Here is a 24112-nt window from a genome sequence, read left to right as displayed (position 1 = left end):
CTTCAAAGTACTGAACGGGGTGTTCCTAGATCGACTTCTTGGATAATAAGTTGATGTCAACAAGAAGCGATCCGTCACAGGAGGGCCTTAATGAATCCCACATCAATGACACGGAACGGAGCAAATGATTTTAATGGAGGCGAAAACGATCTGATGACATACGGTTCAGGGTGGCGGTCATGAAAGAATGGAGTGTAAATGTATTGTAGCGGGTGAGACACAGGTGAATTCTCTGAATGACTTCTCTTGAACATATCGGTGACACTGACATGATGGATTGGTAGCATTACCCCAAATGTGGATGGTGTGATGGGACCATGGTGATGTGACCGGTGAATGAAACAACCCAACCTGACTTGGATGCGGAGTGAAAGTGTCATGTTCAAGAGCAACTTGCTACCAACAAAGTTTCTTCAAGTTTCTTTCCCAGTTTTCCCCAGTCATTGCTGACCAGTACCTCTTTATTTTTGTCAAGCTTGAGGAGGATAACATATGCTTGTTCTATAATTTGCCCTTCGGGCAAACCCATCGCTATGTTTTAACGAGCCTAGCGATAGTGAAACTCGTTCTTGTCTGCTATGGACAAGTTTGTCGCTATTAAGTTTTAACGAGTTTAACGACAAAGATAACTCGGTCCTTTTCAATTTTAGAGAGTCTGAAAAGGAACGTAAAGGAAACTCCAAAATTCCTTTTTCGTCATCTAATCCCTTAGTCAGAAAAAGTATAAAACAATACAGAAGGGATGAATTTTCGATACTTTTAACGAGCCGAAGAAAACAAGCGCTCGATCTTTTTGTGTAATAATCCCTCAAGTCCACAAAGATTAAAATTTAGAGGAAGGATAGCACTTCCGGTCCCTTTAACGAGCTGGAGAGGCTAATGGCTCGGCAAACTTTTCATATTTTATGAGTCAGTTGAAAAGAGCTTAAAAGACTCGTCTTTTGAGGAACGAGTGATAAAATTGGGTAGCAGTTGATTCCAGGTAAGGTTTGGAATGTTCCAATCACGGTAGTGTTACAAGGATGGCTAGTGAGATCACTCTTCGCAGCTGTTCCTCAAAAGGGGTAAACAATCAAATGGAGGTGAATGATCAGCCAATACGGAGTGGAGGTGATGATGAGAACACGACCAAGGCTTTTAAAGGCTGAAGTACTACATTCACGATGGTTATTTACCAAGAAATAGTTCATTTTTTAATGAGCTTAAACGCGGGGGGAAAAATTTGCTCATGGCTTATGTTTATTTTTTAACGAGCTTGAACTATGCGCTAAAACTGCTTGATTAATCCAGTCGTATAATAAGAATGTCACATTTAAAAACGACAATTTTTAGAGTTTTGCCCCACATCGTTTCTTTATGCAAGTTAGGAAATGACCAATCCTACGAGTTTAAAGGGTTAGAGGACCTACAAATTTAAAAAATAAATATTCGCTCTTCGCTTGCATGCCAAACGGTTTGCATGCCCCCAGGTATACAATAAAGTTTCAAGGGCACCTTTTGTTCTACCGACAAAACATTTGTTTTATCAGGAAAGGTAATCCTCTTTCAGGTTACCAAAGATTGTTCTATTCACAGTGCAAACAAAACATTTCTTCAGCGATGTCTACCGAAATAGACAAAGGTGAGACAATCCACTCACATAACTTTGACGAGAGAATCTTGTTCCAGTCTAACCCCCTCTTCCAATCACGGACGGGAGTACAGTCTAGTCATATATCTCTCGCGGAAACCTACCCTATACCCGAAGTTTTCCTGCCGAAGCAGACCAGGGTGCATGCCCCCTGGGTTTCAGTCATGTCTCCCGAATCACTCGCGCTCATCAGGTGGACAGACTGGAGATTGATGAGACATTCCTTGTGTGAAAAGACCATTCAGGGATGGCATATGACTATTTGCTCTGTGTGATCCGGGAAATGAAAGCTGGTCTACGAGCTTGACCACTCTTCCTTCGTGCGGAAAACACATCACTCTAAAGAGTGATGAGACAATGGCTCCCATGCAATAAATATAGTCTCGTCCAAGGAGTAGATTATAATCCAGGGGTCCTTGAACTACCATTACGTTTATGTGAATAGTTTTCCCTCTCAGTGTTATGGGCACATTGGGAAGGATCCCTAACGGTCAACTGGTTCCTTTGTCAAAGCTTGTTAGATTTCTCATCTCAGGCAAAAGCGATGGTGAACCAAGCGCTTTCCAAGTAGTCGAGGAAAGGATACTCACAGAAGCCCCTTAATCTATGATGGTACCAGCCATAACCATTCTATATACTTGAGCAATAATTCGGAATGGTACACTAGCCGGTAAACGGGGTCTGCCTAGTTGATTCTAGTCGAAGGAGACAACTAGGTTGCTTGCAGGTGGGACCGAATAGACGGCCAGGTACGACTCTGACGAACTTCCCTCCTACGGTAAAGGAATGGGTAAATTGCCCCCATGTTCATCGAAGTGTGTGATTATGAAAAGAATTTGGACGGTGTCATCCTTATTCTCTTCTATGATTGTATCATCTGAAGAGGGAACCTCTGAAGGCAAGACTGGGTCAACTGCCGCCTTGACCTTTTGAATTTCGTCTGGTATGGGTTCAGATGGTTTGTCTTCAATGATAGATGCTTAGCCGACCATCTGGGCGGGTCAGCTGGTTTTTCAACTAGTGACAGACTCGGCAAGAGTTTTTTATATCCAGGAGGAAGTCGTAACGGTGAAACCGGACGATCGTCCAAAACTCTTTTAGCCTCGTCTAAGAAGGGACAACGGTGGACGACATGATCGCCTTTACACAGTTTACAAGGAAATCTATATTTTCCTTTTTGTCCTGGGGCTTCACTTTCACTAGTCGATGGTGTGTTTTCAACATGATCATCAGAGGTTGATGACACCGGGTTGTGCAAACGAGGAGACCAGTCCCTTAAGATCTGAGGGATGCAAGGACAATCTCTATGATAGTGGTCTCCTTTGCAAATGACACATGGCGTGTTGGGTCCCTATAATACTAGTGATTACCCCATTACTATTGTAGTTATACCCCTTATTTATATTGTTGTGCCCCCATTACCCCCATATTGTTATTAATGTGCCCATAGAATCCCTCTATTGTTATTTTTGTGGCTTTATATTATTATTGTTAGGTCGGCTGGATTATATTGTGACTCCATAGACTCTTATATATAGAAAGGAGGTTTTGTCATTTGAATCATCGAAGAATTGTTCATTTATGTAATGTAAAGGAGGTTGCCCCCTCGAAGAGGCTGAATTATAAGGCGTGGATCTCTCTTTTCTATCTTTTTGTGAGCTGGTTTCATAACATTTGGTATCAGAGCTTTGGATTCTAGGGTTTCGCTGCTCCAAACAGGTCATCGTGGCATTTTCGCTATAACTTTTTTTCTATGATGTTTCAGAAGTCGCAAAAAAAACCCATTTGAGAAGAAATTGCGCTGAACCTTGGGTCCGAATTTCAGAGCTTTTCGCGTGATATTTGCAGAGATATGATCTCAGGAAGTTGGTCTTTTTGCAGACTCCTGAATTACACTCAAAACAGGTGACCTGGGGAAAATCGTCATAACTTTCTTTCTGAGCATCGGATTGAAATTTCGTAAGAAGGTAAAGAAAGAGGACGGACTGTAGTTTTCTTTTATATATTTTTTAGAGTCAAATATTGAAACAGTGACACGTGGCACTTCATACAAGTTCGCTCTACTGAACTAGTCTATAATCAGGTCACTGCGGGAGATTGTGCATAACTCTTTCTTGGAGAATCCAATTTGGTTCAGACTAGTGGCATTGGAAAGAGGACACAGAAGGCTACTATAGATCACAATTTTAGAACTGGATGATTCGAAATTACAGAGATACATCAGATTCAATATCAGGCTTCTACCAAGTAAAAAAGGTGTGTAGTTTTTATTTTTTATTTTTGCATAAGCTTGGTTTGAAGGAATTCAAAGGGCATAGTAAAGCATTATTATCGGTAACTGATGCCCTGAGGAAAGAAAATGCAAACACCTAGTAAGGAACCTGAAAGCTCTAGCATGACTCATGAAGAAGAGGAAGAAATGCTACATGATATATCAAAATTACAAGAACAAGTGCAACAAATGTCACGCTCACAAAAGCTAACAGATGCTAAGATAAATGGCGTGGAATCTAAGATAAAGGGCATGGAAGCTAATATGGACAATTTGAAGATAGATTTGAAGACAGATTTGAAGAAAGACATGGCAAATTTGAAGACAGACATGGCAGATTTGAAGACAGATTTGACAAATTTTCTACAAGAGATACTTACTAATGGTGAAAAGGTTGTAAAGGAAACTCATGATGTGAACAAAAGAAATGTTAATCATGATTCCATAGACTCTAATGTTGGATCGAAGACCCACCATATTCCAAAAATCGATATGAGGAAGTTTGATGGCAAGGATCCCGCCACATGGATATTACAGATGGAGCAATTCTTCGATCTCAATAATGTGCAAAACACACAAAAGGTACGTATGGCAACTTTATATTTGGAACCAAATCAGTTTGTATGGTATCAATGGCTTTGCTCTCGTAAAAAATTTATCACTTGGGCAATTTTTACGGAAGAATTGATAGCACATTATGAGGATACAAAAAGCAACACTTTTTTTAGCCAATTGATAAGTCTCAAACAAAAGGGTTCAATAATGGAGCACATTGAGGAGTTCCAAAAATTGAACATAAGGGTAAAAGATATTCCAGAGGAGCATAGGATTGATGTGTTCATAGGGTCTTTAAAGGATAATATCCAACATGATGTTCGCCTTTGGGAACCTGATTCATTAGAGAAGGCATTCAGGTTAGCAAGAAAAATGGAAAGCAAAATTATGGCAACCAGGAAGCATACCACTCACAACTATAAAGACGGAAGTGTTGTTGCCCCTAGTCTTCCACAACCTATAAGGTTGACACCACAACAATTGGAAGAAAAAAGAGCAAAAGGGCTTTGTTACAGTTGTGATAGCAAATACACTAAAGGTCATAAGTGTGCTGAGAAGAAATTATTCTACATAGATTGTGAAGAGGAAGAAGAAAAGGAGCAAGAAAGGTCAAAAGAAGAAGATATACTCCAGGAACAAAGCCTAGATGAAGAACAAATAAATCCGACCATATCTTGTAATGCATTGGCGGGAATTACCACTCCTCAAACCATCAAGATAGAAGGACAAATCAAGAAGAAAAAGGTAATAGTGTTGATTGATTCAGGAAGCACCCACAATTTTATTCATTGTAGGGTAGCAAAAGAATTGAATTGCTTCCTATATCCAGCACCAGAGTGTCAAGTGATGATTGCAAATGGAGGAACAATAAATTGCTCTGGAAAGTGCCATAATATCAAGCTATCCATGGGAGAATATGTATTGACTAGCCCAATGCTTTCCATTCCAATGGGAGGTGCTGATGTTGTACTAGGAGTCCAATGGCTACAATCCTTGGGTACAATAGCTTTTAATTTTCAAGAACTTTTCATCAAATTTTCTGTGGAAGGAAAGGAAGTTGAATTAAGGGGTATTGCAGGGAAACCAGGAAAGATAATCAGCTCTAATGGTATGACAAAGCTTCTAAAAAAGGAGCAAAGAGGTGTAATTGCACAATTATGTTCGCTAGATGTTTCCACATTGGAATCATCTATTTCTCCAGATCTCCAAAAAGTCCTGGACAATCATTCCAAGGTATTTGAGACTCCCAAAGGTCTCCCACCTATGCGTGATCATGATCATGCTATTCATCTGATTCCAGGAAGTGTTCCTCCAAACATCAGGCCGTACAGATATCCCTATGTCCAAAAAAGTGAAATTGAACGTATGGTTGCAGAAATGCTAGAGGCTGGTATAATTCAACCGAGTCAAAGTTCTTTCTCTGCTCCAGTAGTATTGGTGCACAAGAAGGATGGATCATGGCGCATGTGTCCGGATTATAGGGAGCTCAACAAGCTCACTATTAAAGATAAGTTCCCCATTCCTGTCATTGATGAATTACTGGATGAATTGCATGGATCAATTTACTTCACCAAGTTGGATCTTCGTTCAGGATATCATCAAATCAGAATGAAGATTGAAGACATTCCGAAAACGGCATTTAGAACTCATGAGGGTCATTATGAATTTTTGGTCATGCCTTTTGGCCTTACCAATGCACCTTCAACATTTCAAGGTTTGATGAATTCAATTTTCAAACCATTCCTTAGAAAATTTGTGTTAGTATTTTTTGATGATATACTAATCTACAGCAAGTCTTGGAAGGATCATGTTGAACATGTTGACAGGGTGCTACAACTATTGGAGGAGAAACAATTATATGCAAAAAGATCCAAATGTTTCTTTGGAGTCCAGGAGGTGGAATATTTGGGTCATATTGTATCTCATGAAGGAGTTAAGGTAGACCCTAGCAAAATTAAAGCCATTAAGGAATGGAAAATCCCCACATCCATAAAGCATCTGCGAGGATTTCTTGGGTTGACAGGGTATTATCGCAAGTTTGTTAAGAATTATGGGAGAATAGCAGCACCTCTAACAACATTATTGAAGAAAGATGCATTTTCATGGACTCCGGAAGCAACAAAGGCCTTTGAACATCTTAAAGAGGCAATGTGCCAAGCACCGGTCTTAGCTACACCGGACTTCACAAAAACCTTTATTGTGGAATGTGATGCTTCAGGAAATGGAATTGGTGTTGTTCTAATGCAAGATGAAAGACCCATTGCTTTTGAAAGTCGTCCAATCAAGGGAAAGTTTTTAAGCAAAGCTATTTATGAGAAGGAAATGTTGGCAATACTCCATGCACTTAAGAAATGGCGACCCTACCTAATGGGAAGACACTTCAAGGTAAAAACGGATCATGATAGCCTTAAATACTTTTTAGAACAAAGATTATCCTCTGAAGAGCAACAAAAGTGGGTCACAAAGATGTTGGGTTATGACTTTGAAATCATCTACAAAAAAGGGAAGCAAAATGTGGTGGCAGATGCACTCTCAAGAAAGGATGAGGATGTGGAAGCATTGTTGTGTGCCATTTCTATTATCCAACCAGATTGGATAAACGAAGCAAGGGAGGAATGGAAGAATGACGAAGAAGTGTGGGCACTTATTCGAAAGCTACAACAAGATTCCAGTACGTCTGATACATTTAGCTGGAAAAATGATTCGTTATGGTACAAAGATCGCTTATACCTCTGTAAGAATTCCCAGCTAAAACAAAAGATTCTTATGGAATTGCACACTTCTCCCTTAGGAGGGCACTCAGGATTTTTAAAAACTTACCACAGGGTTAAGAAGGAATTTTTTTGGGATGGCCTTAAATCAGATATTCAAAAGTTTGTGGCAGAATGTTTGGTTTGCCAACAAAATAAAGTTGAAACAATTAAGACACCGGGTCTATTACAACCTTTATCCATTCCAAGCCAACGTTGGGAGGAGGTTTCAATGGATTTTATCACAGGTTTACCCAAGTCTGAGGGAAAGAGTGTCATCATGGTGGTAGTTGACAGACTTACCAAGTATGCACACTTTTGTGCATTATCACATCCATTTAAAGCCAGTACAGTTTCTACTGCATTTATGGAAACAATTCAAAAGCTACATGGAAACCCAAAGATTATTGTAAGTGACAGAGATCCCATTTTCACTGGAAATTTTTGGACAGAATTATTTTCTTGTCTTGGTACTCAGTTAGCTCATAGCTCATCTTATCATCCTCAATCTGATGGGCAAACTGAGATAGTAAACAAATGTTTGGAAGGATATCTTCGTTGCTTTGTATCTGATAAACAGACACAATGGGTCAAATGGTTGCCTCTGGCTGAATGGTGGTATAACACTTCCTTCCATACAGCAACAAAAATGACCCCATTTATGGCACTTTATGGGTATCAACCACCATCCATCACATCATATTTAAGAGAAAATTCTAAGGTTCAGGCAGTGGAACATCACATCGAACATCAACAACAAGTCCTCCAACTCTTAAAGGATAACCTCGTGTTGGCACAGAATAGAATGAAACAACAGGCAGATCAACATCGCAGTGAAAGAAGTTTTGATGTAGGTGATTGGGTATTCCTACGGCTACAACCATATAAGCAAATGTCCCTCAAGCAAGCTAAGAAGGATAATAAATTATCACCAAAGTATTATGGTCCGTACAAGGTGTTGCAAAAGATTGGTACTATGGCATACAAATTGGAGCTTCCTGCAGCTTCTCGATTGCACCCAGTTTTCCATGTTTCATGTTTAAAGAAGGTTATAGGCGACAAGCTCCCAGTTCAAACAATATTGCCAGAACTTGACGAGGAAGGAAAAATTATATTGGAACCGGAAGCAGTCACAGAAACAAGAACTCGACAGCTACGAAATCGATCAATTTCAGAGTATCTTATCAAGTGGAAGAACTTATCCGCTGAAGATTCCACATGGGAGGATGAGAATTTTATGCAGAAGTATCCAGAACTACTCAAGCGTTGAGGACAACACTTTTTTGAAGGAGAGGGGCATGTTGGGTCCCTATAATACTAGTGATTACCCCATTACTATTGTAGTTATACCCCTTATTTATATTGTTGTGCCCCCATTACCCCCATATTGTTATTAATGTGCCCATAGAATCCCTCTATTGTTATTTTTGTGGCTTTATATTATTATTGTTAGGTCGGCTGGATTATATTGTGACTCCTTAGACTCCTATATATAGAAAGGAGGTTTTGTCATTTGAATCATCCAAGAATTGTTCATTTATGTAATGTAAAGGAGGTTGCCCCCTCAAAGAGGCTGAATTCTAAGGCGTGGATCTCTCTTTTCTATCTTTTTGTGAGCTGGTTTCATAACATGGCGATTTAGGCCTGGTCGGTGCAGTGTGTGGATTTTCGCTAGACGACGCTTGGTTGCCCCCTTTCGCTTTTGGCTCCTTCTTCTTATTTTCTTTCTTCTTCTTTTCCTTCTTCTTCTCAGGTACTTGATTTTTGGCTTTACCAACCCCATCAAGCGAAGAAGAAGGAGGAGAGGAAGAATTGGAGGAAGTAGAAGGTTGGTGGGTAACTCTGGATTCGTCTAGTTGTTGACTCGACTGTTCAGGAATTGCGGTGTTCTGAACGACAGAGGTTGAGAAGAGCCATACGGGCAAGCCGATTGTCAATCCTAGAAGCGACAATGTGGCCATATGGGGTGCACCAACATCTCCCCAAGAGGAGAAGGGACTAGGATTTCCTCCAAGGGGAATTCCTTGGTTGGTGGGTTCCATTTTCTCAACTTGAGATCAACGTAGGGAAAGGTGATGATTATTCCGTTTAAAATAAATTTTAGACGCTTTGACACAACTTGTTTTTTCAATTTTTAAGAGTCGAGAAAAAAGAAAAGATGACTCTAGTCACCTTCGATTTTTAATGAGCCTGAAGTGACAAGTGCTCAGATGGACCTTTTCCGTTAAGGAGTCTGAAAAGGAACGAAAGGGACTACTCTGGAAATCTAGGTAGAGGGATTACCAAACCAATCGCAAAACTACAGAATACTTTTTACGGTACGGCAGTCAATCTTCCCGAATGCTGTGTTCAGTGCATTACGATCGATAGGGCGGCAGACACGGCTTCCTATGGATAAAGGATTAAGCCTATTGTGGTCTCCCAAAATATACTCGACGGTACGTGGGAGCACAAGTCCGTACTGGCACTTATCATCTCAAAGTGGAGGAATCACCCAACCATCAGTGAGAACAATTGTTACCAGGCTTTACGACGCCGGAATACGTCTCTAGCCTAGACTTCTAAATGTTGTGCGTTAGGTTCCAAAGTGTCGTTAGATTCATTGAATTTATTTTATAGTTGATCTTGTTTATGAAGTTTGCCTTTCAGGTTCACCGCGAGATGTAGATGTGTAATTCCTAAAATGCAATCTAAGATGGTAAACAGTCTTTTATCTTCTTTGTGCAATGAAAATCCTAGCTACTGAGGAAAGAGAGACAGTATTCTTTCACAAAGAGCAAAGAGCACACTCTAAATGCACTTTCCTAAATCAAACCAATCAAACAGTCTAAATGCAAATGCACATGCATGTATTTGTTTTCAGCTTTCTTAGTATGTGAATGGAAAAAGAAAGCTAATGCACAAATCTGAATTACTTTTCAAGCGACAATTACCAACAAGTTTCTTTTCGAAATCAAAAATGGAGACCATCACAACACTTTACGATTCGAAAATGAATACTTGCTTTCGACATAGAAAAATTACAAATTTAGACCAAATACAATAGTAACAAGATAATCGATTATCTAGAGCAACCAAACTCTTTCCTATGCCTGAAAACGACACTTGCGACGCTTTCAAATCAAAGGACGACAGTACGATTACGTTACTTTTGCAAAGGAGAACTGAAAATGACTCAACAAACACACAAAAACATTTACAGTTCTTTTGTACAAAGGAGGCGGAATAACAGCAAGGAAAAGGGGTTTCAAACAGAGATATACTGATCACAGGCAGCAAAATTCATGAATAGAATTGGAAAGAATGAATCACAGAAACCAAAACTGAACAATGCCTAGTCTGATCAGCGCACCTGTAACACAGGGAATTTGAAATGCAGCGCACCTACTACACTCGGGAAGTGCGCTGAATTTCAGATTCACAGAACAGTACCTGCGCTGGGCCAGAGACGAGACTTTGCTTGGGTTCCGGGTCACAGTTTGCAGTTCAGTTCATGGGTTTTGGCCGAGCAAATGGTAATCAGTAATGCAACAATCAAGGGTAGATCTAAGGAGGATCTAAGAGCTATCACAAAGGGCAATCAGAGAGTTTGTAAATTAGTTGTTTAATTTATAAACAAATCTTAGAGATTGACTGAAGCGACATTTATCTACTTTGCATTTTCATAGCAAATGCAGTTCGAAAGCTACCTGGCTCGACTTCAGGCTCCGTCTGTAAGTTTATAAAATAGACAACAAGGAAGATAAACAAACAAACTAATTCGTCCCCAGCGGAGTCGCCATTTTGTTACAGGGAAAAGTGTCTACGTAGAACTGATTATCCCACTAAGGTGTGATAGCTACGTTAGAAACAAACAAAGTAAAGCTACTTTCGTTTTTCCTTTATGAAGTATAGATGAGAGAAGAACAAAGAAGACCAACCTCTGTCTTGCGCTAATCTCCTAGTTCGATTCCTCTCTCTCTTGATAGTCTTTCGCTACTTGTTCCCTTGCACGCCCAGCTTCACAGAGTACCTGTAAGATCACAGTAGCATAGCACTATACAAGAACATGGATCTATAATCATAAACAATCTAGGATCAGATGTAAATTGACCATACAAATGCATAAAACATAAATGACACAAGAGTATGGAGGAAAACTTGAATAGCTTTTATTGATAAACAAGAAAGAGCCAAGGGGAGTTACAACCAGTTGTTCTGACCCAGCATCATCCTCTCAGCAAAGAAGCCCCTCTTCACCTCATACAAAGCTTAGATCACCCAACAATCTGATGTTGTCTCAAGAAACCAACAACAATTCCTTACAATATGCAAAATTCCAGCCTCCTTTGTACAAAAGAACTGTAAATGTTTTTGTGTGTTTGTTGAGTCATTTTCAGTTCTCCTTTGCAAAAGTAACATAATCGTACTGTCGTCCTTTGATTTGAAAGTGTCGCAAGTGTCATTTTCAGGCATAGGAAAGAGTTTGGTTGCTGTAGATAGTCGATTATCCTGTTACTATTGCATTTTGGTCTGAATTTGTAATTGGTATTCTATGAAGCTGGACGTGCAAGGGAACAAGTAGTGAAAGACTATCAAGAGAGAGAGGAATCGAACTAGGATATTAGCGCAAGACAGAGGTTGGTCTTCTTTGTTCTTCTCTCATCTATACTTCATAAAGGAAAAACGAAAGTAGCTTTACTTTGTTTGTTTCTAAGGTAGCTATCACACCTTAGTGGGATAAGCAGTTCTGTGTAGACACTTTTCCCTGTAACAAAATGGTGACTTCACTGGGGACGAATTAGTTTGTTTGTTTATCTTCCTTGTTGTCTATTTTATAAACTTACAGACACAGCCTGAAGTCGAGCCAGGTAGCTTTCGAACTGCATTTTCTATGCAAATGCAAAGTAGATAAATTCCGCTTCAGTCAATCTCCGGGATTTGTTTATAAATTAAACAACTGATTTACAAACTCTCTGATTGCCCTTTGTGATAGCTCTTAGATCCTCCTTAGATCTACCCCTGATTGTTGCATTACTGATTACCATTTGCTCGGCCAAAACCCATGAACTGAACTGCAAACTGTGACCCGGAACCCAAGCAAAGTCTCGTCTCTGGCCCAACGCAGGTACTATTCTGTGAATCTGAAATTCAGCGCACTTCCCGAGTGTAGTAGGTGCGCTGCATTTCAAATTCCCTGTGTTACAGGTGCGCTGATCATACTAGGCATTGTTCAGTTTTGGTTTCTGTGATTCATTCTTTCCAGTTCTATTCATGAATTTTGCTGCCGGTGATCAGTATATCTCTATTTGAAACCCCTTTTCCTTGCTGTTATTCCGCCTCCTTTGTACAAAAGAATTGTAAATGTTTTTGTGTGTTTTTTGAGTCATTTTCAGTTCTCCTTTGCAAAAGTAACGTAATCATACTGTCGTCCTTTGATTCGAAAGCATCGCAAGTGTCGTTTTCAGGCATAGGAAAGAGTTTGGTTGTTGTAGATAGTCGATTATCCTGTTACTATTGTATTTGGTCTGAATTTGTAATTTTTCTAGTGTCGAAAGCAAGTATTCATTTCCGAATCGTAAAGTGTTGTGATGGTCTCCATTTTTTATTTCGAAAAGAAACTTGTTGGTAATTGTCGCTTGAAAAGTAATTTAGATTTGTGCATTAGCTTTCTTTTTCCATTCACATACTAAGAAAGTCGAAAACAAATACATGCATGTGCATTTGCATTTAGACTGTTTGATTGGTTTGATTTAGGAAAGTGCATTTAGAGTGTGCTCTTTGCTCTTTGTGAAAGAATACTATCTCTCTTTCCTTAGTAGCTAGGATTTTCATTGCACAAAGAAGATAAAAGACTGTTTACCATCTTAGATTTCATTTTAGGAATTACACATCTACATCTCGCGGTGAACCTGAAAGGCAAACTTCATAAACAAGATCAATTATAAAATAAATTCAATGAATCTAACAATGCTTTGGAACCTAACGCACGACATTTAGAAGTCTAGGCTAGAGACGTATTCCAGCGTCGTAAAGCCTGGTAACTGTTGTTCTCACTGATGGTTGGGTGATTCCTCCACTTTGAGATTGATGATTTCTTACTCATCCTTGGTCGAATTCAGAGAGGCAAGTGTCACAGGAGAAGTTTCTGGAAGTTTCCATGCCTCTCCACCTCGCGGAATGACACTGCCATTTGTCACTTCTCGCCCATCGCACCCCATAGAAGGGCTTTTTGAAATGCAACGCACCCACGCAGTGTGTTTAGGTGAGATGCAACGCACTTTGCCTATGGAGCAGCTGAAATGATCCTGTTTTGACCAGTTCGGAGCAGTTTCTCATGGAGAACTTTTGGGAGAAGCTGTAATCAGTTGACCTTGTTCCTTTAGGGGTTAGAACAACACTTTTAGGGACTTAGGAGCCCTTCGTTTATGGACATTTCATGCTTGGGGTTGTAGTGCCCAAAAATGTCTATAACACATAGCAATTTATGGTTCCTCCACTTGCAACCATCACTTGACACTCCAGTGCTGGACATAGGAAGAAATTCAATTCCTTGGCTATCTTACAATCAATAAAATTATGGGTACTGCCCAAATCAATCAACACTCTTACCTTTTTCTTCTTGATATGTCCTTCTATCTTGATATTTTAAGGAGTGGTAATTTCTTCCAATGCATTACAAGATATGGTTGGATTGATTTCTTGAGACTCGATGTGATCTTTCAATTCTTGAAATTTCCTTCTATATTGATACTTTGAGTGGTAATTTCATCCAATGCATTACAAGATATGGTCAAATTCATTTCTTCTTTCTCAATGTGATCTTTCACTTCTTGAACCTTTTTCTTCTTGATATGTCCTTCCATCTTGAGAGTTTTAGGAGTGGTAATTCTTTCCAATGCTTTACAAGATATGGTTGAATTCATTTCTTCTTTCTTTGGGGTTGGTTCCTGGTGTATATACTCTTCTTTTGACATTTCTTGATCATTTTCTTCCTCCTCTCCACAATCAATGTAAAATAATTTCTTCTCAGCACACTTATGACCTTTAATGTATTTGTTATCACAATTGTAACAAGGCCCTTTTTCTCTTTTTTCTTCCAATTGTTGTGGTGTAACCCTTGTAGGTTGTGGAAGGTTAGGAGAAACAACACTTCCATATTTATAGTTGTGAGGGGTAGACTTCCTTGTTTCCATAATTTTGCTTTCCACTTTGTAACAGAGCCCTTTTTCTCTTTTTTCTTCAAATTTTTGTGGTGTTGCTCTAAAGAAGGTGTTGCTCTAAAGAAGGTGATGCTCTTTGTATCCTCATAATGTCCTATCATTTCCTCTGTGAAAATTGACCACGTAACAAGTTGTTTACAAGAACAAATCCCTTTATACCATAAAAATTGATCCGGCTCTAAATATGAAGATGCAATACATACCTTTTGTAACAACGGTACACCATGTAGATCAAAATATTGCTCCATCTGTAGTATCCAATTTACTGGATCCTTTCCATCAAACTTCCTCATATCAGCTTTTCTTGATTTCAGGAGCTCGATCTTGAAATGACTGTAACTCTGTACTTTCAGATCTTAAAGTTCTAAAGTTGTCTCCCGTAGTAGCCCTCTGAGTCCTCTTTCTAACCCTGCTTTGATTCTCCAAGAAAGAGTTATGCCTAATCTCCTAAGTGACTTGATTATATAATGTTTCAGTAGAGCGAACTTGTACGACATGCCATGTGTCACTGTTTCGACCTTTGGATATGAAAAATATATACAAGAAACTACAGTCCTTCCTCTTTCTATAACTTCTTACGAAATTTCAATCTAATGCTCAGAGAGACAGTTATGACGATTTTCCCACGGTGACCTGTTTGGAATGTAATTCAGGGGTCTACAAAAACCCTAATATCCTCAGACTATATCTCCAAATATATAGTGACACAGGATCTAAAATTCGGAGCCGAGGTTCAGACCTATTTCTTCCCAAATGGGTTTTTGTTTTAGCTTCTGAAACTTCACAGCTAAAGAGTTATATTGAAAATCCCACGATAACCTATTTTAGCTTAAATTCTGGAGCTTGCAAAAACCCTAACTTCCTCAGATCATATCTCTGAAAATATAGTGAGACAAGCTCTGAAATTTGGACCCAAGGTTTAGCGCTATTTCATCTCAAATTATTATTTTTTTCACTTCTTAAACGTTGCATATTAAAAGTTATATCGAAAATTCCACGATGACCTATTTGGAGCAGCGAAACCCTAGAATCCAAAGCTTTGATACCAAATGGTAGGAAATCGGCTCACAAAGAGATAAAAAATATATCAAAGCCTTAGAATTCAGCATCTTTGAGGGGGAAAACTCCTTTACATTAGACAAATGAACAATTCTTGGATGATACAAATGACAAGACCTCCTTTCTCTATATAGGATTCTAAGGGGTCATAATATAACTAGAGCTCACATAACAATAATAATGTAAGGGCACAATAATAACAATAGTGGCCTTCTATGGGGCACAATAATAACAATATGGGGACTACATGGGCACATCAATATAATAAGGGGGTTACACTAGTAGTATAGGGACCTAACAAGGAATGATTAATCCAGGTGGGGACAACAGTCCAAAAGAAGAAACCTCATGCCTCTGGTAAGTCATCACAATGCTTTGATCCCTAGCAAAAAAAACATACAATGTACTGAGGCTTGAATTCTCTTGCATCTACGATCATTTCAAAAACATTTAATGTGAGGACGATCTTGGGGAGCCAACAATTAGAGTCGAACCTTTCTCTACCATTTGTAGGTTTTAACCCTGTACAGAAATTACCTGCATACGAATTTTAAAACACAGAAAAATAAACAATGTGATACCATAACACATAAAACACATATACAGAGAGATTTTCCCACTGGATCCCAAAACCGGGACTCCCAGCTTGATTTTTCATTATGTTCCTTTCAATGTTACAATACATATTTATACATGCTGAAGCATCCAATACCATGGACCGAAAACCATCGCGTCCAAAAAACATGTGTGAAAATCATGCACAAAACCATAGGTGGGTCCGCCTAACCTAACATAGGGTCCAAAACCAAAATTTTCTGGGGTACTGCCCTAGACCCCATAAAGTGGGGTTACGGGTGCCCTTCAAACCCCCTGTTAACTACGTGGAAAGAATATAACACAACCCAAAATTCTCCCACTTGTTGTTTTCTTTCCACAGGGGGCCACAAGAGATCTTAGTCATTTTCCCAGCCCTGAAATGCCCATTGTCTCTCTACACCAAGAGAACTTCTCAGAGCTCACAGATTTTGTCAATGCATCTGCAGTATTCTTCAAACTGTCCATCTTTACCAGCAACACCTTTTTCACTTCTACCATATCCCTCACAAAGTGATACTGAACATCAATGTGCTTTCTCTTTGAATGATATGCAAGGTTCTTTGCCAAGAAAATTGCACTTTGGCTATCACAGTCTATCCTTATAGCTTCCTGTACTAACCCCATACTTGAACACAATCTATGCAACCAAACTGCTTCCTTGCTTACATGAGTGGCTACCATGTATTCTACCTCTGTAGTTGATAGTGCCACTATAGATTGTTTCTTACTCATCCAACTGACTGCACCTCCAAATACGTTAAACACATACCCACTTGTAGATCTTCTCTTATCCAGATCTCCAGCCTAGTCTGCATCAACAAAGCCACGAATATCCAACACTCTATCCAATCTTGGTCTTCCTCGGTAGCACAAACCATAATCACTAGTGCCACGCAAATACCTAAAAACCCACTTCACTGCTATCCAATGCTCCTTTCCTGGTTTTGACATAAACCTGCTCAATACTCCCACTGCATGTGCAATGTCTGGTCTAGTACAGACTATTGCATACATTAGGCTACCGACTGCACTTGCATATGGAACACGGGACATGTCCTCTTCCTCTTCTTGTGTCTTAGGACATTGTTCAGCAAATAACCTCACACCTACAGGAATATGAACCTTCACCGGTTTACTATCCTGCATATTAAACCTCTGCAGTATTGTCTCAACATACTTCCTCTGGTTTAACCAGATCTTCCTCTTTGCCCGATCTCTTTTAATTTCCATGCCCAAAATATAGTTTGCAACACCAAGATATTTCATGTCGAATTTGGAGGAAAATTGGGTTTTCAAATCCTGGATAATTTCTTTTTCATTTCCAACCAGCAACATATCATACACACACAAGACCAGATAAATAACACGGTCACCAATAAATTTAAAATACACACAGTGATCTGCTTTGCTTCTGGTGAAGCCAAGTCCCTGTATAAATGTATCAAATTTCTGATACCACAGCCTTGCTGACTGTTTTAACCCATACAGAGACTTCTTTATCTTGCATACCAGTTATTTCTTACCCTTCACTGCAAAGCCTTCAGGTTGCTTCATGTAGATTTCCTCTTCCAGATCCCCGTGAAGAAATGTTGTCTTCACATCCATCTGTTCTACCTTAAAATAAAAAGCAGCAGCTACAGATAAAAGTAATCTAATAGAAGTTACCTTGGCAACAGGAGAAAAAATATTACCAAAATCAATTCTCGGCACCTAGGAATAACCTTTTGCTACCAACCGAGCTTTGTATTTCTCCACTTTTCCTTCTACATTTGTCTTCTTTTTGAACACCCATTTGCTACTAATGGGTTTCCTTCCAGTCGGCAACTCCACCAGATCCCAAGCCTCATTTTTGTGCAAAGATGCCATTTCATCAACCATGGCCTCTTTCCAGAATTTTCCATCCTCTGAATCTACTGCTTCCTTCACAGTTATGGGATCATCGTCAGTAATAGATAAAGCAAAATTTGAACAGAAAGCAAATGGACAATACCTTTCAGGCTGCCTTCTTTCTCGAACTGATCTTCTCACATCCGGAGTTTGTGGCTCTTCATCTTCTGATTCCTCCTCTATTGTAGAGTCTGATTCTTCCTCCTTTAACTTAAACTCTATCTTCTCAGGTTCCTTTCATTGGACTTCATGTTTAATAACATCTTTCACCTCTCTGAACACCACATCTCAGTTGTACACAACCTTCCGTGTGACTGGGTTCCAAAGCTTATAACCCTTTAAACCATCCTTATACCCAATAAAGATGCACTTTTCAGATTTACTATCCAACTTGGTTCATTTCTCCTTTGGAACATGTACATATGCATCACATCCAAATACCCTCAAATGTGAAAGAGAGGGTTTCTTACTAGTCCATACCTCTTGTGGAGTCTTATCCTCCAATGCTGATGAAGGTGACCTGTTGACCAGGTAACATGCAGTATCCACCGCCTCTGCCCAAAATTCCTATCCTAACCCGGCACCACTAAGCATGCTTCTTGCCCTTTCCATCAACGTCTTATTCATTCTTTCTAGAACTCCATTTTGCTGAGGTGTATATGGAGTATTCTTCTGCCGTGCTATACCACACTTCTTACAGAATTCTTCAAATTCCTTACTGCAAAACTCACCACCGTTATCTGTCCTCAGCACCTTTCTCTTCTTCTCTTTCTAGTTTTCCACTAGAGCCTTAAATTCTTTAAACCTGTCAAAGACTTCAGATTTCTTCTTAAGGGAATATATCCATGTATTCCTTGAGAAGTCATCTATAAATGATACATAGTACATAGACTTAGCCAATGATGGAACCTTCACAGGTCCAAACACATCACTATGCACAAGTTCTAATATCTGTTTTTCCCTCTTACTACCAGAGGGGAAACTCACCCGATTCTGCTTCCCATATACACAATTTTCACAGAAATCAAAATCCAGAGAGCTATTACTCATACCTTCTACCATACCTTTACCATGAAGTATCCGAAGGCCCTTTTCTCCAATATGTCCAAGCCTTTGATGCCACAGCATGGTCTTCTCTCCAGAGACCACTAGATTTTCTACTCCACTTTCAGGAACCACAGAACTATTGCACCCATCAATAACAGTGCTACCTTGTAGCTTGTACAGAGTTCCAATCCGAACTCCCCGCATTAATACCAGTGCTCCCCGAACCATCTTGTAGGTATCCTTCTCGAACACTGTTTTTACACCTGCATCATCCAGCTTGCTAACAAAAATCAGAATTTTGGCCAATGCAGGAATATGTAGAACACCTGGAAGCGTTCTAACCCTTTCACCTTGCAACTTCAACTTTATTTTTCCGCGACCAATGATTCTAGCCTTCTTTTCATCCCCCAAGAAGACATCACCACCATCATATTTCTCATACTCGCAAAACCACTCTCTATGGGGAGTGAAGTGAAAGGATGCACCTGAGTCAATCAACCATGTCTCATGATCTACATGTGTACTTGAAGAAGCCAAGTACACATCCCCACCTTCATCTGAGGTGGTTTTCGCCTCTGCAGAAGGAGCCTCATCAGATCCCTTTCCTTTATCAGGAGCTTTAGATTTACAGTCCCTTTTGTAGTGCCCTTCCTTTCCACATTTCCATCACAACACCTTTACAGGTTTTCCTGGAGATTTAGATCTCCCTTTAGACTTAGATCTCCCACTAAATGACTTATTTTTGTTTCTGTTCTGGGTCCGCCCTCGTATAGACAAGGCATCACCATTTTGGCTCTCCATATTTTTCCGTCTCATCTCCTCCGTCAGCAAGGATGAGACTATTTCATCAAAATGCAAGGCAGTTGCATTGCTACCTATTGCAATAACTAGACTATGAATCTGGTAAAGAACACAACAAACTGATGCACTTATCTTCATCTGAAATTTTAATGTCAACAGATGCTAGCTAACTTACCACAGTATTAAACGCATTCAGATGCTCTATCACTGAGTCTCCATCTTTCATCCTCAAGTTATACAACTTTTTTTGCAGGAACAGTTTATTCACCAAAGACTTAGATTGGTACAAAGTCCCTAACTTGTCCCACAAAGCCTTTGCCATAGCTTCCCCTGATACATTCAACAATACTGAATCTGAGACACACAATCGTATTGTGCTCTTTGCTTTCCGATCCAACTTCTTCCATTCTTCATCAGTCACTCCTGTTGGCTTGGTACCTAGATCTACCACGATCCACTGGTCTTTATCCACCAACAGATCCTCCATCTTGAGTTTCCACAACCCAAAACTCTGACCATTAAATTTCTCAATCTCTATCTTTCCACTACTCGCCATCTTCTTTCACCATCGGAATTGATCTCGCAAATCTCCCACTGAACAGGGTCTACCACAGGCCCGAGCAAAACCCCTCAGCAACAAAGGTGTCCCCTTGAAGCCAAAAAAGCTCTGATACCAAATGTAGGTTTTAACCCTGTACAGAAATTACCTGCATACAAATTCTAAAACATAGAAAAATAAACAATGCAAGACCATAACACATAAAACACATATACACAAAGATTTTCCCACGGGATCCCAAAACCGGGACTACCAACTTGATTTTTCATTATGTTCCTTTCAATGTTACAATACATATTTATACATGCTGAAGCATCCAATACCATGGACCGAAAACCATCACGTCCAAAAAACATGTGTGAAAATCATGCACAAAACCATAGGTGGGTCCTCCCAACCTAACATAGGGTCCAAAACCAAAATTTTCCGAGGCGCGGCCCCAGACCCCATAAAGTGGGGTTACGTGTGTCCTTCAAACCCCCTTTTAACTACATGGAAAGAATATAACACAACCCAACACCATTTCCACTGGAGGAAGCTATATGAAGCTATAGGAAGCCTGCAAATTCTAGAGAAAGCCCGAGAAATTTCTACAGGAAGCCTCAAAGGGTGAAATAACATTGCCAAGGGTTGATTTGGTATCCAATTATCCTTATCCTAGGCCATGTGGTAAAAATTAAGTGCACCCTCTCATTCATCTATCCATAACTTGTATGTTGGTGCACCCTGAATTCTAGAGGAAATATCAGTCATTTTGTGAATTGAAATAACTTGTCTGGGGTTATAAAAAATTGGCATCAACTAGGAATTTCAACCCTCTACTTCAAATTGAATTACACACCAGAGCTATTACAGGAAGCATCCCTACTTCACCTAGTTGAAAACAGAGGAAAGAGATGGGAGGGGGATTCACTAAAAGTGAGCCTACAAACACTAAAAGGATTCATATTCACCCTCCTGTATTAGAAATTTTTTGAAAACATCAATGGCTAGGATTATTTGAACTGCTAAAGGGATATGATGATGACATTGCATATGAATTTTCCATGGCTCTAAACTCTCATAAAAGAGTCCTTGCCACCACTGTGGTGAGGGGATTAGCTATTTCAATTATTCCTGAGCTAATTAGCAGGGTGACAACCCTTCCCTTAGGGGTCCAATGGAGAAGAAAAGACAAAACCCCCAGTGCCATTTCCAAAAAGAACATATTCACTACTGATGAAAAACCTATTGAAGAAAAGAACTGAGTTAGGAGGGAAATCCTACCCTATCCCTGGGATGAGATGGCCTACAATATCCTAAAATACATCTCCTGTGAAGGAAGGCTGAGTGTAGTCTATGGTTACCATTTTAGATTACTCCATGAACCAAGTTTTCAAACAAAATTTCCCCTACCTCAAAGACTCAATGTACCATATTTCCTCCTACAATCCATTAGGGACATGAGCCAAAAGGTGAGAGAGGGAAAGCACCAACACTTAGGCCACCATGGCCTCATCAAACTAACAGTGGTAGATGCTTTGAATAGACTAAGGATCCAAATCCTTTGGTCCAAATTCATGGATATGGCCATAGATACCGTCATTGACACTCAACCCCTCAAACCAGGTGAGACCCGAGCCTCTAGTTTGGAGGAAGAGAGGGGAAAGAAGAAGAAGAAGAGGAAGAGGCAGAAGAGGAAAAGAGAGACAGAGGAATAGGCAAAAGAGGAAAGGGAGACAAAGGTAGAGGCATAAGAGGAAAGAGAGACAGAGACAGAGAAAACATAGGAAGACCCAAATGTAGAAGTAAAGAAAGAGAAAGATGAAGAAGAACAAGAGGAGCAACAGAAAAATCGAAGCCCTGAGAAAACTATTGCATCTAGAGAAGAAGGGGTATCCCTAGAGAAAATAAGTTTGTCTCTGGGACCCAGTGAAAAAAAGGTAGCTACCACCTTAGCTACCTTGAGCACACTAGTCAAACCCAAAAAGAAAAGGCAAAGGCAAACTCCCCTCTACTTTAAAACTAGAAAAAGAACCAGGATTAAGTAAGGAAGACCTCAAACTCCCACAAAGGACCCTATCACAATTGAAGAGTCCCTAAGTAAAAAGAGGAGGTAGGGCCTGCTGAAAGGAAAGTTGAGGAGATCACCTCTCCAGAAACCATATCAAAGACTCATATAGCATATGTAAGGAGGCCCACCACTAGATAAACCTCATTTAGACAACCCAAGGCACCTACCACACTCCAACAAAAAGAAAAAGGGAAGCTACAGGACAAACATAGTGTGCTACAGGAACAATATAAGGTGCTACGGGAAGAGAAGAATGAGCAAAAAGAGGGGCAAAAGGAAACACAACAGTTACAGGAGGGGCAACTTCCCTAAAAACATTTGAGAAGGACTTCCCAGAGCTACAAGAGCCTCATCCACAACCTAGTTTTAGCTCCTATTATAAATTCATTGAAGGAGGGAGAGTTATTCCCCAAAAAATTTCAATCCCACTTTTCTTTGAACTTGAAGCAGAAAGAGGAAGAACCTACAGATGGATGCATATTTCTAAATCCAAAAAGGTGGAAGATGTGGGCCTCATGGAAGAGAAGGTACATGAAATGGACAAGGAGTTAAGTGAGATATTGGAGAAAGATCCCACAATGAGAGAACAACTCCAGGAAGAAAATAGATGGTTGAGGAAGAAATTGCAAGAGAAAGAAACCCAACTGGTCACAATGACAAGCCTCTCCATGGGGGCACTATAGTGCAGATAAACATCCAAGTCTTATGCATTCTTTCTCAAATAGCAGTGGATGCAAATCCAAATCAAGACCTTAGCACAACATGGATCCATGCCATTTCAGGACTACAAAAAATTCATTGAGTTGTGTGACCAAAGTAGCATAGAAGACAGAGCCAAATTTGTTGAGTTCTACATGCATAACCTCACCTTGACCGATATGAATGTTTGGGATCCCAATGCAAAGTTGGGGACATGCAACTGATGGCCCTAGCATCCTGGATAACTCATGAGGAGGCTAGAGATGAGGAGGTAAATAAATTTATGGAAAATGAAGAAAAATAACCACTTTATATTAGGGCAGAGCATATAAGCCCATTGGTTGTAATTAGTACTCACAACATCATCTCCAATGATGTTGATCTAGCACCTAGGTACCTTCCCACCCAAGAATAGGCCATCTCACATTTTGAAGACACACTCAAGCTGTTAGGGACAGAAAGACAACAAGCATGTGAGAGAAGATGGAATGCCTTAACCCACAGTCTCCATATCAGGGAGTATCACTCTCCTGAAAGGTTGAGGAATGCATTGGAAAGGACACCCTTGTACAAAAGGCTCATGCAAAGAAAAAAATTCAAGTGGATTGGACTCAAGCTCGGTCCACATTTTCTATTGGATCTACATGAAGGAAGGAATGAAGAAGAGGAAAGGAATCAATGGATAGACATAAAGAAGGATGCAGGATTCTATCCTAAAGAATTCACACCATCTGCAGAACCTTGGGATATCATAGAGGCCACCAGGGCCATGAAAGACATGGACATAGATGGTTGAGTTGCTCAGAGGATGAGAATAAACTTCAATAGGAGAGTGATGACGGGGCTCATCAATAGGTATATCAAAAGGGTCACATGCTATCCTCCAGCTTTAAAATTATCTCTTTCTCACATTTATTTACAAATTTTGTTATATTATGCTTAGTGTGAGGGGTAAAAGATGTGTTTCTATGTCATCTGGCTTAATATGTTTTAAATCAGTG

Source organism: Pinus tabuliformis, chromosome Q (assembly GCF_031772625.1).
Source record: "Pinus tabuliformis cultivar Carrire ecotype Pingquan chromosome Q, CPIR1, whole genome shotgun sequence".
NCBI classification, from domain to species: domain Eukaryota; kingdom Viridiplantae; phylum Streptophyta; class Pinopsida; order Pinales; family Pinaceae; genus Pinus; species Pinus tabuliformis.
This window is presented reverse-complemented; position numbering follows the sequence as displayed.